The sequence below is a fragment of the Nyctereutes procyonoides genome, unplaced genomic scaffold, assembly GCF_905146905.1.
Source record: "Nyctereutes procyonoides isolate TBG_1078 unplaced genomic scaffold, NYPRO_anot_genome, whole genome shotgun sequence".
Taxonomy (NCBI): Eukaryota; Metazoa; Chordata; class Mammalia; order Carnivora; family Canidae; genus Nyctereutes; species Nyctereutes procyonoides.
In genome coordinates, this window is record NW_026575052.1 from 17605534 (window position 1) to 17622504 (window position 16971).

Below are 16971 nucleotides of genomic sequence, written 5' to 3' on the forward strand. Positions count from 1 at the left end.
GCCCTGGGCTCTTGTTTGTTGGGAGATTTTTGAGTTTTGTTTCAATTTCCTTGCTGGTTATGGGTCTGTTTGGGTTTTCTAGTTCTTTCTGTTTCAGTTTTGGTAGTTTATACATCTCTAGGAATGCATTCATTTCTCCCAGTTTGCCTAATTTGTTGGTATATCATTGCTCATAATTGTTATTTCTTTGGTGTTGGTTGTGATCTCATTTTCATTTATGCTTTTGAGTCTTTTTTCTTTCAATGCATTGTGGTCTAAAAATATACAGGGAATGACCCCAATTTTTTGGTACCAGTTAAGACCTAATTTGTGACACAGTATGTGATCTATTCTGGAGAATGTTTCATGTGTACCTGAGAATGTGTATTCTCTTGCTTTAGGATGGAATGTTCTGAATATAAGCCCTAATTTCCTCCTTGATCTTCCTCCTTGATAACCTATCCATTGCAGTGAGTGGGTTGTTAAAGTCCCCTACTATTATATTATTATCAAGGTGTTTCTTTAATTCTGCTATTAATTGGCCTATATGATTGGCTGCTCCCATGTCAGGGGCATAAATATTTACAATTGTTAGATCTTCTTATTGGATAGCCCCTTTAATTATGATATAGCTTCCTTCCTCATCTCATATTACAGTCTTTGGTTTAAAATTTAATTTGTCTGATATAAGGATTGGCACCCAGCTTTCTTTTTTTTAATTATTTTTTTTATTTATGATAGTCATACAGAGAGAGAGAGAGAGGCAGAGACACAGGCAGAGGGAGAAGCAGGCTCCATGCACTGGGAGCCCGACGTGGGACTCAGATCCTGGGTCTCCAGGATCACGCCCTGGGCCAAAGGCAGGCGCCAAACCACTGCGCCACCCAGGGATCCCCCCCAGCTTTCTTTTGATGTCCATTAACATGATAAGTGGTTTTCTACCCCCTCACTTTATTTTTTTTTATTTTTTAATTTTTATTTATTTATTTATTTTACCTCCTCACTTTAAATCTGGAGGTGTCTTTGGGTGAAAATGAATCTCTTGCAGACAGCATATTGGTGGGTCTTACTTTTTAAAGCCAGTTTTATACCCTGTGCCTTTGATTGGGTGAAAGACATTTACACTCAGAGTAACTATTGAAGGATATGAATTTAGTGCCATTGTATTATCTGTAAAGTCACTGTTTCTTTATATTGTCTCTGTTCCTATCTGGTATATGTTACTTTTGGGCTCTCTCCTTGCTTAAAGTATCCCTTTTAATAGTTGTTTGTAGGGCTGGTTTAGTGATCACAAATTCTTTTTGTTTCTGTTTGTTCTGGAAGCTTTTTATCTCTTCTATTTTGAATGGCATCCTAGCTGGATAAATTATTCTTTGTTGCATATTTTTCTTGTTTAGCATCCTGAATATATCAGGCCAGTCTTTTCTGGCCTGCCAGGTCTCCGTGGACAGGTCTGCTGCCAGTCTAATGTTTCTACCCTTGTAAGTTATGAACCTCTTGACCTGAGCTGCTTTCAGAATTTTCTTTGTCCCTGAGATTTGCAAGCTTCACTATTATATGTCAAGGTGTTGACCTATTTTTATTGATTTTTGGGGGAGGTTCTCTGTGCCTCCTGGACTTGGATGCCTGTTTCTTTTCCCAGATTAGGGAAGTTTTCCACCATAACTTGCTTCAATATATCTTCTGCCCCTCTCTTTCCTCTTATTCTGGGATCCCAATTATTCTAATATTGTTTTGCTTTATGCTATCACTTATCTCTTAAACTCTGCGCTTGTGATCCAGTAGTTTAACTCTTTTTCTCAGCTTCTTTTTTCTCCATCATTTTGTCTTGGTATGTCACTAATTCTTCTGCTTCATTTATCCTAGCAGTTAGAGCCTCCATTGCATCTCATGAATATCTTCTTTATTTTGACTTGATTAGATTTTAGTTCTTTTATTTCTCCAGTAAGGGATTCTCTAGTGTCTTCTTTTTTTTTTTCTCTCTTTTTTTTTTTCTCTCTAGTGTCTTCTATGTTTTTCAAGCCCAACTAATATCTTTGTAATTGTTACTCTGAATTCTAGTTCTGACATGTTATTTATATCCATACTAATTAGGTTCCTGGCAGTCAGTAGTGCCTCTTGTTCTTTTTTGAGGTGAGTTTTTCCATCTGGTCATTCTGTCCAGAGAAGGATAGATGAAAAAGAGAATACTAAAATGGCAAACAATGACCCCAGAGAAATATATAGTAAACAAATCAGAAAAGACCCAAAACTGAAAGAGAGAGAGAGAGAATATAATCAGACATTCAAACAGAATAGAGCAATACACTGGATCTTGTGTGTATTTTGGTCTGTTTATTAGAAAACAAGATCCCAAAATTGTGATGAAAGAAAAACATATATATGTACAAAAAAATTAAAAACAATGAAAGGATAGAATGTAACTGTAAAAAATGAAAATTTAAAAATATTTTAAAAATTGAATTGAGGGTGCAGCCCCGGTGGCGCAGCAGTTAAGTGCCGCCTGCAGCCTGGCGTGTGATCCTGGAGACCTGGGATCGAGTCTCACGTCAGGTTTCTTGCATGGAGTCTGCTTGTGTCTCTGCCTCTCTCTCTCTCTCTCTCTCTGAATAAATAAATAAATAAATCTTAAAAAAAAAATCAAATTGAGGGCAGCCTGGGTGGCTCAGCGGTTTAGCGCTGCCTTCAGCCCAGGATGTGGTCCTGGAGACCTGGGATTGAGTCCCACATTAGGCTCCCTGCATGGAATGGAGCCTGCTTCTCCCTCTGCCTGTGTCTCTGCCTCTCTCTCTTTCTCTGTCTCTCTCATGAATAAATAATAAAAAAAAAATCTTTAAAAAAATAAAAATCAAATTGATAAAATAAGAAATTGGTTGAAAAAGGAAAGAAAAAAATTAAAATTGAAATACTAGGGCAGCCCCGGTGGCTCAGTGGTTTAGCGCCGCCTTCAGTCCAGGATGTGGTCCTGGAAACCCGGGGTCGAGTCCCATGTTGGGCTCCCTGCATGGAGCCTGCTTCTCCCTCTGCCTCTTTCTCTCTCTCTGTGTGTGTCTCTCATGAATAAATAAATATTTAAAAATAAAATAAAATAAAATTGAAAGACTAAAGAATCACTGGGGAAAACCCATGAATTCTATATGCTATAGTCCCCTAGTGCTGGAGTTTTGCAGTTCTCAATGACTGGTAAACTTGGTCTTGTCTGGATGTTCTTGCTCATCTTCTGGGGGAGGGGCCTATTGCACTGATTCTCAAGTGTCTTTTGCCCCAAGCAGAGCTGTAATGCCCTTGCCAGGGGCAGGCTCAGTAATATTCCCTGTAGGCTTTCCATGCAACTTTAGAGAATGAGAGTGAAAATGGCGGCTTCCCAATCTCCAGCCCTTGAGTGGAGAGCTTGGGGCCCCTCCTCAGTATGTCCTCAGGGAAAAGTAGTCAATCTGTCCTGTCTCCCTGGCCACTGTCTACACTCTATGCTCCCCCAGCTTGTGACTGAGGGTTTCTATCAGGGTCAGGCACAGGACCCCTTTTCAAGTCCCCAAACCCTGCCAACTCCTGCAGCTTGCATTCACCACTCCTCCCAGTGGAAAAAGGGGATCTCGCCGGTTCTGCTGCTTGCTGGGCCCTTGTTCAGAGAGCAGTCCTGCTGACTGTGCAGCAGTTAGAGGTTTCTGGCAACCCCAAGCTGAGACCCCACTCCTGGCTCGCTGATTGGAGCCAGTTTCCCCGCTCTGATGCTTGGGAACTCTGCTGCACACAGCACCCTCCCCCTCGGTCTTCCTGTGACCCTGGGGATCCTGAGTCCACACTGTCCCACCTAGGATTCTGCTCCCACTTCACTGCCTGAGCACCTTTCAGGCAGGGACTGTTCCTCCCCGGAGCAGACTTCTAAAAGTTCTGATTTTGTGCTCCACTGCTATATCATTTTCCAGTAGTGGTTGATGGAGGCCTCCTTGCAGTTTATCTTCCCATATATCGCCTAGGATTCACTTCTCTGCATCTTCTACCTTGCAGAAAAGTAGTCACTTTTCTCCTTGTAGAGTTGCAGCTATACTTTTCTTAGGGTTCCAGGTGAGTCCACAGGTGTTCAAAATGATTTAATAGCTATCTAGCTGATAGTAGGTCTCCTACTTCTCCAGTATTTTGGACTCCGTAACATTTTTTAAAAGGCCATTTAGCTCTCTCTACAACAAACCTGTTAGAATATGCCAACGCACAAGCTTTTCACCTGCAGGTAGGTCCCCAAACTGTGAGCATTGCATCCATAATGAATTGCAACATCTCTAACGGCTAACATACAAACGCAAATCCTCAAAATTTTAAGACAAACATCACAAACTTTGGGGGAGCAATACTACTAGAAACTTACTGTGCCTTATGATCCAAATAAAATAGCTTATTAAAATAGCTGGTAAGGGATCCCTGGGTGGCACAGCGGTTTGGCGCCTGCCTTTGGCCCAGGGCGTGATCCTGGAGACCCGGGATCGAATCCCACATCGGGCTCCCGGTACATGGAGCCTGCTTCTCCCTCTGCCTGTGTCTCTGCCTCTCTCTCTCTCTCTCTCTATCATAAATAAAAATAAATAAAATAAAATAAAATAAAATAAAATAAAATAAAATAAAATAAAATAGCTGGTAAGAACCAAGAACTAGATTTGACAATGGCAGTTGTCACTAAAGATTGAAAACAACGGGCTCACTCTTGATAACCACAGGTACCTCCACTCAGACCCTGCATCTTTATTTTACCCTGTACTCCACAGTAGTCAAGAAATTCACTTCTAGAATCAGGCCTGAGTTTGAAAGCTGACACTATTATGTATTAGTGATGTGACCTGGACAAATCATTTCACCCCTTTGAGCCTGTCTCTTTATCTGTAAAATAGGAGTAATAAATTTGTACCCTGCAGAGTTGCTGTGAGGTTTAAGTAAGAATTCATATAAATTTCTAGCATGACAATTAGCCTATATAATAGCTGCTCCATAAATCATAATCACAACTTATTATGATATACTAAACACTATTTCTAATAAAACACTATCAGCTCTTCTATCATAGTATAAATACCCTCTCATCTTCAATTTCCTTATTTTCAGAGTGGGGGGAGTTTTTCCTTTGGGGCCTGTGATCTCATGGTTGAAAGGTATTAACACCACATAGAAAAAGCCCAGAAAATAATGCAGTCTGAAATTCTGGTAACTGTATCCTTGGGATAAGAAAAAAGAAGAATGAAAAGAGTAAAGACTCTGTAAACCAGGAAAGGACAGGAAGTAGAGCCCAAAGCGTTTACCATATGACTAAGAGCACTAAGGTAGAATGCCTGATGTCTGGGGAAACGAGACAAAATGAAGAATTTAAATAGCAAAAGTCTAAAAGGGGGGATGTAATAGATTCCCTCTCCACAGAAATTCATTAAATGATGAGAACTCTGCACTTAGGAAAAAGGAAGGTTGAGAGAAGTGAGTTATGATGAGGACAGTGACATCATAATGAGCACAGACAAGGCCAACACAAACCAGCTCATCTTCACGCACGAAACACCAGACCTGGGACTGAGGTAATGTGGAAGGTGGACAGGAGAGCTGAAAAACTCAAGCAAGCTTTTATTTAGGACAAATAAGACCCTGCCAGCAACTCCGAGGCACGGGTAGTGTGTTGTTTGTTTGGGATTTCCAGTGGTTAGTTCTGTACCTAGCATGGCGATGATCAGTCTGGACTGAAAGAAGAAGTGCACATACTCAGTAGTAAAAATATTGGCAGGAGATAAGAAGTCACACTAGTGGTGCCCTTCTGACCATGACTGTGTGTCCAGTCTTAATCCGGTCCAAACAACTCTGTACTGCAGCTCTGACCCCATCACTGCTCCAGTACTTTGACAGTTCTCCGGAGCCTCCAACAATGGGTCTGGATTCCTTAGCTTGGGCAGCCAAGCCTTTTGTGTTTGCTCCTGGCCTACTTTTTAGTCTTGTTTTCTGCCACTACCCTCCTCGTATGCTATGCTCCGGTCATGTCAGATGATTTGCAACTCCCCAAGTATACTTGCTCTGCCACACACAGACACCCCACCTTGGCACATGCTGCTCCTTCTGTCTGAGCCACACTATGTGCCTGAGAACTATCTATCCTTCTGTAATTATCTCAAATGTCACTTTCTTTAGACGGTGACTTTTCTAAGCAGAACTAAGTGATCCCTCCCCTAAGCTTTCAAGTTTTTTTTAAAGAATTTATTTATTTATAGAGACACACAGAGAGAGCGAGGCAGAGACACAGGCAGAGGGAGAAGCAGGCTCCATGCAGGGAGCCCGATGTGGGACTCGATCCCAGGTCTCCAGGATCAGGCCCTGGGCTGCAGGCGGCGCTAAACCGCTGCGCCACCAGGGCTGCCCTCCCCTAAGCTTTCAAAACACCTTGTCCACACACCTATTAATTGCAGTGAGTATAATACTATAATTCATGTTTCCATGTCATTTTTCTTTTATAAACTTCTGGGGTGCCAGGATTGGCTTCTAGTCATCTTTGCATCCCTAGCTACTAGCAAGGGGACACAGAACTTTTAAAAATGTTGAATAAATGAAGAGATTTTAAAGACCCAAAATAGAAGTAGAGCTTAAATCCTTGAGTGAACAAGACACAGCAGGACACTAAGACAGTTAGGGATGGGAGGGTCCATCCCTTTATTTTTTAAATTTTTTTTGGGGGGGTCCATCCCTTTAATCAGAAGATCCCATCATGAATGGCAACTATAAGATTCCCTCCAACTATCTCCTGTTATCATTATCAGAGACAGAATTTGGGGCTCAACATATGACAGGCCCACCCCAGTAGGACATCCCGTCTTATATGATTCCCAACCATTTCTCACACTCATTTTGCCTTTGAAAAGACAACTTCAGGGATCCCTGGGTGGCGCAGTGGTTTGGCGCCTGCCTTTGGCCCAGGGCGCGATCCTGGAGACCCGGGATCGAGTCCCACGTCGGGCTCCCGGTGCATGGAGCCTGCTTCTCCCTCTGCCTGTGTCTCTGCCTCTCTCTCTCTCTCTCTCTGTGTGTGACTATCATAAATAAATAAAAAAAAATTAAAAAAAAAGACAACTTCATTTTCATATGCTTTAGTATCACATCTTTTGCGAAATAACCCCTATTTCAAAATGCCCCAAAAGCCAAATTATTCTCTCCTACTCCAATTCTCATTTTCTCACTCTCTTACAAAGTGGAATGGAAAACTTCAGGGCTAAATTAAGGATGCAAAACATCGGAGCCCAAACTTAGCATGCAACTTTAGGGAAATTATACCTCTATATATTTCAACCAGCTCTTCCTTCAATGGAATCAACCCTACTATCTAGGAAATAATAAAAGGTACAACTTACACGGTGCTTACTATGCACCTCACATATATTAACCTTCTTAATTTTATACTTCTTCGAGGTAAGTACTATTATTATCCCCCACTGTGCACAAGGGGACTTGAAGAAAGTTGTAAAGCTCAGTTAATGAGTGGTAGAGACAGAGCTAGAATCTGAGTGGTCTGGCTCTAGAATCCATGCAGTTAACCATTACCCTTTTTGCCCTCTTCAGGCCATTGAAAGGCACCGTATGCAGTACAAAATTCCAGCATGTTAAAGCACAAGGGCAAATCCTGAATGACTGGCCTCAGATACACAACAGTGCTATGTATTTCGATCCAAATGATTTTACAGCCCAGATTTTAGATCTCAAACCACCCACCATTTATAGCTAAACTATTTAGGGTCTCTTATGATTTTAGCTATCTAGGAGATAGATTTGTCTTTTACTGGTACTACACTGACAATTCAGATGACAGTGTCACTAGATGAACATCCATCCATCTTGGGGTGTAGCTTTATGGATCAACGGGTTAGGTATTTCCCAAGAGAAATATGGCAGAAAGTGCACTTGTGTTCATGACTCTTCTACAGAAACAATTTTATTTTTAAAAAAGCATTAAATATTTAGGTCCATATTACCCTTTATCCAAAAAATTAATTTAGACAAAATTTTAAGACCATCCACTAGGTGTGATGTAGCACCTTCAAACTGTTATCAATCCCTTATAATCATATTCCCTTTGGTCAATGGGCCATTTAGAAAGTGCTGAATGTATATGTGTTGAATGAACACTTTGTCAGAGAAGGATTCAGAACTCTGCATTTCCAGATGTTTCCTCAGAAGTAACGGGTGCTTTATCATAGTCATATATGCTCTGGAGAACTCTACTCTTCAGTCCTGCTTCAAGAAGGAGACTTACTCAAGTTTCTAGAAAAGCCTAAAGCCACACTTATCTGTACCCCGTGGTTTCTACATTGTTTTCTTCCCATCAGAGAGAGAACAGAGAAAGATCAGGTTACATTGCTTTCTTGGGCCTGCATAAATTCCTGTGAGGTTCTCTTCTGTCAGGAAAAGTTTCCCTGGCAACCATATTTACACACTCACTTAATTCCCTCCCCTCCTTTGATTTGCTGGTTGGTATAAAAATTAATTTGCATTGAATTGCTTAAGCTTACAAGTTAATCAGTTTAACAGACTTCTAAAATTTCAGACCCTGGTTTCTGGCCAAAATGTGCTTCTTAAGGGGCCTGTCTCCTTTCTTTTGAAATCTGAATATAATTCTCTTCAGTTCAATATTTTCAACATATATATTGTTTCTTGCTATAGGTAGAGAAAAGAATATTCTCCTAAGGGCATCTGGCCAATATTATTAGTTAGGAAGATCAAGAGAAGAAGAGGGGCCTCTAAATTAATTCAGAGTAAGCAAGTGGTCAAATTCCCAAAGCTCAGCTATGATAAAGAGCTGGAATAGAAGAGTCAAGGAACAAGACAAAAAATCTGGGCCATATGAAATGATGAACTCTGGCCTAAGATTCTGGGTGATCAGAGTTTAGGACCTGGATAACAGGAATGGAACACTGAGTATCAACTATGGAGTGTTACTAATTCATCCACCATGTATTTATTAAGCATCTAATAGTACTTGGTGCTGGGAACATAGCAGTGAATAAGTCAGACCCAGGTCCTGCCTTCATAAAGTTTATAGTCAAATATTTAAATAGTGAACCAATGTTGGCTTTGTTATTGAACCAAGTAGCTTTGGGCTAGGGGCTTGTTATACAATTTCCTAAAAGGTCCAGAACTGGTTTCAGAGTATGGATGGAGAAACAAGTTCAAGAAACCCTTCCTGGAATCGGTTAAGTTGGCATGTCAATAAGTCTTTGACATGTACAATGGAATGGTTTCTTTATATCTTCAACAACAATGATACTTGAGTCTCTAAACAGGGAGATGAAGAAGAGTATATTTATCATAGGGCACAAGGCTAGATACTTTGCAGTATATATGTTTTCTAGAGTTAAAAGTATATAAAGGTACAAGCTATTCTTAAGCATATTCAACAACTATTTATTGAGCACCTACTATGTTCAAGGAATGGTTTTTCAGAACTAACGCTACAGATACAAAAATATATATATATAGTTCCTAGTAATTTTAACAATGTGGTAAGTGCTAAAATGAGATGTTAATGTACAAAGGAAGAAGACCAGAGAGGAAGGATACTAATTCATTAAAAGCTGGTGGGGAAATGCTCCTGAGATGCAATGTTTGAATTGAATCTTTATAGATAGAGAAGTTTGTTGTTTTCAGCTAATAAATTTGGTACATAGCAATAGATAACTACTACAGTGCTTATGGAGACTATACCACTAGCACAAATAGGAGACCATGGAGAACATCTGGCTATCTAAACTTGGTTTTGTGAAATATACCACAGATTATACTCTAAATCTCTTTATAGTTTTAATCTACATATCCTTAGGCTCACCTAGTCCACACTGAGTAGAAAGTGAGAACAATTGCTCTGGGAATGGGAATGGGAATGACACAGGTAATGGGAGGAAGCAACACAATCTCAGTCTTGTCTGATATCTTCCACAGAAGAACCTAGGTTGGTTAGTGTTTGGATCTGGTCAAGTGGCTAGCTAGTATCAAGTGGTATAAGGACTTGGTCAGTATTAGTCAAATAATTACTCAGAGGGACCAGGAGTGGGAGGAGGAAGAGGATGAGTAAAAGTTGTTTTTGAGAGAGCAGTAATCAGGAGAATCAAAAAAACGTCATTTGTTGTCAGTGCCAAGTAATGACTGTAAAGCAAAAAATAAGATATAATATCAAAGATTAAGTTTTCCTGATTCAGATGGGTAGATAAAGGAACAGAGTGGACAATAAAGGCAAAGGTGGAACACGAGCATTCAAGACAAATGTGGTAACCTGGTCACATGGTTCAAAGCTCTAGGTAGTCCCTGATATGGGGGTGAAGGGGTGGCATCAGCCTGACTAAAAATGCATTAGATCAGAGCAGATAAGCTGTATTTTATCTGTTCAATCCCAACTTCTATTTTAGTAGGTTAAAAAAAGCTCAAGCAAATGGGGATATTTGACTACAAAAGGAAAAGAAACGAACTCATTTCTTATTTAAATTGGGAGTAACAACAGCATCAGGACTGTAACTCTATCTAATAATACTCTCAAGACAGGATGGATGAGTTTCCACGACCATTCTGGGTAATAATTCCTTGCCTCCTTATTCTCTTTTTCTTCATATTGGCTATCTAGTTGATAGTCAATATTCAAATATTCAAAATATTTCCCATTTGCCCTTTATATCAGGAGTTCAAAATGAGAAGACCACAGGAAAATGCTGCACCATGTGCACCATGACACAAGGACTTAGACACACTACACAACCAAAGCAAGGGCTCTAGTACAACATGCTTTTCCCACTTTAGGAGATAGTATTGATGCCTTCAGGCAGAACTTATTCAATGATGTCTTGGGTCCAGTGCAAAATGAAAAAGCAGGACCCTTGTTAAAAAACTAAGAATTTCAAGAGATCAACAATGGAGCATTATAACCAAGTGAGAAGGCTTTCTAAGTGCAGGATTCTGGGAGGTTGCAAAGCTGGTCTTGCCTTCAGGGACAATATAGCATGGTCCTTTAGGGTCAGAGTCAGGTCCAAATCCCATCAAGCTACCCATTACTCATGTGATCTTAGGCAGTTTATTTAGTTTCTTCATTCTTCCAAGAGGTTATGTGGCTGTAATCTAGTATTGTGAGGATTAAATAGGATAATGAATAGAATGTATACAAAGTGTTTAGCACATAGTAAGCACTCAACATGTGGTAGCTGAACTAATATTGTTCATTGAAATATGCAGGTAATTATCAAAGCAATAAGTTAAAGAATGAATTGCTGAACTGCTATTAAGGATATGAAAGCATGCAATTGGGATTTGGGGACAACTGAAATAATGAGGCAGACAAGGAAAATCGCCTTCTCTAATCACTTTCCTACTCCTCTCTTCCCATTTATCGCAAAGCATACAAAGGGCAATGTACATGCTGCCTCCATTTTTTATCCACATCTTATGCCATAATCCTCTTTACTCTCGTGTTTAATATGCCCATGGCCACCCCCCACTGAACTGAAGCTATTATTCTCAAAAAGTTACTAATAAGCCTGTGCTTACTAAATAAAATGGACATTTCCGACTTCCTCTGTACAATGTCATACTACTAATCAATTCCTCCATCTTGAGACCCTGTCTTCTTCCTGACTTCTTTCTGACTCTGACACTGCACCTTCATGGATAACAGCTTGTTCAGTCAGCCTTGCATCTATCAGGTATACAAATGATCATGAAGAGAATGCATTTGTCGGATGAATAAATTAGGTGGTTCTTTGACTCCTCTGATAGTCCTGTTCTACCAGACTGACCATGTTTCTTCTTCCTATCTCCCTAAATGTGGGCTTTGCCCACAAAGCTTCAACCTTTGGTCCTCTACACTTCGGCTTGTACACTGCCACCTCTGGTCGACTAATCACATGGCTTCAATGATCACCTTCACATCAGACTCCTTGACTTCTCTTTTTTGAGCACCAACTTCCCACTTCCCAATACTTAGGGGACATGTCCGCTTGTAAGTTCTAATATCACCTCAAGATGTCTAGCACCCAGCTTTTCCTCTTCTCCCCAAACTGGCTTTCCTTTTTGTTTGGTACATAGCAAACAATCTTGTTAATCTTGTCACCCATGTTCAGGGCCATATTTGACTCTTCCTTCTTTCTTTCTTTCTTTTTTTTTTTAAGATTTTATTTATTTATTCATTAGAGAGAGAGAGAGAGGCAGAGGGAGAAGCAGGCTCCACGCAGGGAGCCCGACGTGGGACTCGATCCCGGGACTCCAGGACCACACCCTGGGCTGAAGGCGGCGCTAAACCACTGAGCCACCAGGGCTGCCCCTCTTCCTTATTTCTTGTCCTTCATATCCACATCCTGTTCACACTTCCTTTGTGATACTTAATTGAACCCATCTTTTGTTTTCACTGCCATCACCTTAATTCAGTTCCTTACCCCCTCACATCTAGACTATTTAAATAATGTGCTAGCTGGTTGTGCAGTTCTCTTCTCTTTCTACACCTACTAAAGTTTATTGTCTACACTGTTGTTGAGAATTTTTTTTTAAATACTGTTATTTTTTCATCCATTTTGCACTGGACCCCCTACATTTCCCTAACCAAACATCTTCAGACTTTCCATCATACAGAATAAAGTTCTAACTCCTTAGTGCAGCATCCAGTGCCTATTAAAATCTGGCTTCTACCACCCCTTCCAGTCTTAAATTTCTCTACTTAAATCTCTGATCTTGCCAGATTGGTCCCTAAAACTAACTTCCCTACTCCAGTCCTGTATTTTATAAACATGATTTTTCCCATCTGGAAATTCCTTACACCCTCCTTCTCTTTATATAACAAAAATCACCATGCCTCTGAAAAAAGCCTTCCTTCATAATTGTAGCCCATAATGATCTTTTTTTTTTTTTTTGACTACTATAATACCACATGTTTCAGCGCTTTGAAAATTTACTGAATGGCCGCTTTATATTTAATCCTCACAACTGGGACGCCTGGGTAGCTCAGTGGTTGAGTGTCTGCCTTCGGCTCAGAGTGTGATCCCAGAGGCCTGGAATCGAGTCCCGCATCGGGCTCCCTGCATGGAGCCTGCTTCTCCCCCTCTGCATATGTCTCTGCCTCTCTCTCTCTCTGTATCTCTCATAAATAAATAAAATCTTTTAAAAAAATCCTCACAACTCCATGAGTTAGGTTGCATTCTTACAGATGAAGAAAGAAAGTCAACTAACTTGTCCAAGTCACATAGCAAGTAACTGGTAGAACTGGGATCCAAGTCCTTGTTTAGGTGAGACTACTCCCCAGACTATACCACCTCTCTCATTTTCCTGTCTCTTCCAAACCACAAATACAGCACAGTATTTGCACACAAGCAGGTGCTCAGTAAACATGGTGATTGAGAAAATTGCTTAAATAGCACCTGTGACTCTAGCACTTAACAGAATCGTCAATCCTAGCAATGTATATTAGGCATATCACCTTCTTCACATTGCTTGATCTGTAGTAGAGCTCAAGACAGGGGATTTGCCAAAAATTCACCACTATCCATTCCAAAAAGAAATGTGGTTTAAGCAAAGCTAAAAAGCCTTTATCTGATCCAAACATGAGATGAGTTTGGGGGATGTCCACAGTACCACCTCTAGATCAATCCTTGCTGTTTCCAAATGATTAGGAAGTAAAAATAGGCTGGCTAGTTGATGGCTTATGACATTAAACGGACCATTCTGGAGGTGGATGCTAAGACAGCAGAACAGGATTTCTCTGCTTTGATTGCTAAGAAAAGTGCATCATGGGTGGAAAATGGGAGCAAAAGAGGTAACAGTAAGGAGGGAGACAGAACAGAAAGGAAATGCTAGAAATAGTCTATTGAGGAGATGGCGTTGTCCTTTTCTGAATAGTTGCTTGAAGCTGTCAGATCCAACCCTGTCCTTTGCGGCTGGCACCACGTAACAGTGGGCTCTGCTGCTTCTGCATGATTCATGGCTCAATCCTGAACTGCTTGTCCTGACCCCTATCACAGGCCAGATCCTCTCTTGCTCCAGATCCTCCCGGCTTCTGACCTTATTACTCACTTCCTTAGGTCTCAGAAATCTGACATTAGATTTGACATTCAGCGTTGCCTCCCTGGTTATGCCCTCTATTTTCCTCTTGTCCTCTCAGGATTGTGCCTCTATTACCACACATTCTACCCTGTGTCCAGGCCTTCTACTTGGGAGCTACTGCAAAGTATCCCTTCCCCCGTCTCCACATGTTGGACTGTTACTTGGAAAGATACAAGTGACAAAGACCAGGGGTGAGGCTCAGAAAAACTGATGAGGGGAAAAAGTGGGGAGGAAGAATAAGCAGGAGGGACGCCTGGGTGGCTTAGTGGTTAAGCGCCCGCCTTCGGCCCAGGGTGTGATCCTGGAGTCCTGGGATCGAGTCCCACATCGGGCTCCCTGCATAGAGCCTGCTTCTCCCTCTGCCTGTGTCTCTGCCTGTGTTTCTGCCTCTCTCTCTCTCTCTCCCCCCCCCCCCCGTGTGTGTCTCTCGTGAATAAATAAAATCTTTAAAAAAAAAAAAAAAGAAGAAGAAGGAAAACACCACTGGAAAATTGTAGTGGCAGGGATCCCTGGGTGGCGCAGCGGTTTAGCGCCTGCCTTTGGCCCAGGGCGCGATCCTGGGCTCCCGGTGCATGGAGCCTGCTTCTCTCTCTTCCTATGTCTCTGCTTCTCTCTCTCTCTCTCTCTCTGTGACTATCATAAATAAATAAAAATTAAAAAAAAAAAGAAAATTGTAGTGGCAACTAGAAATTCTAGATTACTTCTGGAAAGTTACTTTATCGAGGAAGGAAGAAGGCCATGGCTGCTATATAAAGCCATTGCCTGGAGATATCATACCCTTCAAGCGTCTATATTCACTGATTCCTCTGCTTTGGCTGCCATTCCTGTCCTTCCCAATCTTCTCTGCAAGACAAACTCCTATTCATCCTTCAAGATCTTGCTTAAACATGTTCTTTTCTGGAACGCCTTCTCTGACCCTCTCAGACAGCTAATTGTTCCCGCCTTTGTGTTTCCATAGCTCTTTATATACACATCTATTATGCTATCACTTTTACTGGCAATTTTATTTGTCTCTCTCACTACTTCTTTGAGGACAAGGACTAATTATCTTATTCATCTCTGCAGCCCCAAGACATAGCACAAGACACAGCAGAGTGCCTGGCATATAGCTAGTGTTTGTTGTTATGGGATAAAAGACATCAAGAGCAGTAAGCAGTGCAATTTGCACTTCACTTGCAAAAATCAAATTGGTTCCTGGTACTTTTCATGTGTAACCACATCTTCCCTTGATTTGGGAGAAGCGACTTTAGACTCATAAAGGAAATTCTATTGATATCACTGGCACATCAGCGAGATTTTCATTCCCATTGATAATAGCAGCATCCCCTCCCACCCCCACCATACACACACACACACACTTCCAAGAAGCTCCCAGGGCAAGCTTAACATTAGTGGCACATGGCCCATCCTACCATCTCTGTTGTAGTGAAAGCTAAATTACACCGTGAGCCGAAAGCTGCCACAGACCTTAGTTATCTCCTGGTGGTTGGGGGGGGGGGGGTGGATAATCCAAAGAACACAACACTCTGTAGCAGACCTAGGAGTAGGGTGAGGAAGGAAGATGAATTTAAACCTTGCCTTATAAGAAATTTGTTAGAAACTCACGCAGAACAGCCGCTTCTTCTGGACACGACAGACCCGATCCTGGTGTCCGGCAGTGACCTTTGCCCATGAGTGTCAGGTCATCACCCAGCACAGAAAACAAGGGGCCAGTGCCTTTCCTGGGCATCCCTCCTTCTCAAACCTGGCAAGTCTTGGGGCCTGCTTTTCCTTTAGGGGATTGTCCTCTCCTCCCAGCACCGGCAACCCCCAGTTCCCTCTGCTGGTGCCCCTTTAAGTGCCAATCTCGCCTTCGTCCCACTGGGGGCCCCAGCTTGACTCCGGGTCAAAAGTGCGGGCGGCCGGGCTGTCAGGCCCGGCTGGGGCGGCGGGGAGGACGCCGAGGTCAGGCCCGACGCCCGGGGCTCCTCGCACTCTGCGGGACGAGCGCGGCGGGCGCAGGCCTCTGCGCGGGCCTCTGCGCGGAAGGGGCTCGGCCCCCGGGAAGCCGCCCGGGCCGGTGCTCCCGCCGGTGCCCGTCAGCCTGCCGCAAGTGCCGGCCCCGCAGCGGCGCCGCAGCCCTCGCGGCCGCTGGGTCCCCGCTCCCTGCGCGTCGCGGCCGGTCGTCCCGCCGGCCCCGCGCCGCGAATCCCGGGGTCAGGCCGCCCGCCGCCCGCTCGCCGGTGCCCGCGGCAGCGCCCCGCCCCGCGCGGCCCGGCCCGGCCCGGCCCGGCCGCCGCACCCCCGCCCGGCCGTGACAGCTGGGTGCCCAAAGGGTTAAGCCGGCAGCGCGGCGGCCCGAGCGCCCCGTGCGCCTCGCGTCCGCCGCGAGCCTGCCCCAGCGCGCACGCGCCCGCCCGTTACCTGCGGTCGCGCTCGCGCTCCTCCTCCACCTGGCCGCTCTCTCCCGGGGGCCGCCCCTCAGCCCGCCCCCTCGGCTCGGCGCCGCGCACCCTGCTGGCTACTCGGACACAGCCGGGGAGGAGGGGCGTGGGGCGATTACCATATATTAGCATACCAGCGTGCGTCACGTGGCCTCCCCAGCCAATGGTCACTCTGGAAAGGCGGGGATTGGGTTGAACACGCCTAGGTGCTGCTCCGGGCCTGAACCGGTGGCCATGGCAACGGCTGGGAGGGCGGGGGCGGGGGGGCTACCGGGAGCGGGGAGGCCCGGGAGCCCCGTGGCCCCCAGGAGCATCCCTCCTACCTGAATGCCGTGTGGAGACACCGTGCACTTTTCCCACCCCGCGGAGGGAGAGGGGTGGAACCTGGCTCCTTTCAGAAGGATTCAGACTCAGCAAACAGTAAATGAGCGCTTACCACGTGCCTGGCGCTTTTCTGCAGGATATGAATCTCGGGGTAACCTTGTGATGGCAG

The 16971-nt window shown here is 43.5% G+C and overlaps 1 protein-coding gene across 1 annotated transcript in view; it reads right to left on the reverse strand.

Annotated features, from left to right (window-relative positions):
* PHC2 (polyhomeotic homolog 2) overlaps positions 1–15858 on the reverse strand; it is a 115219-nt gene extending 99361 nt beyond the window's left edge. Inside the window, exon 1 of the mRNA XM_055331514.1 lies at positions 15661–15858. The gene's annotated coding sequence lies outside the window, so the exon portion shown is untranslated. The remainder of the gene's footprint in view (positions 1–15660) is intronic.
* Positions 15859–16971: the final 1113 nt, after the last annotated feature.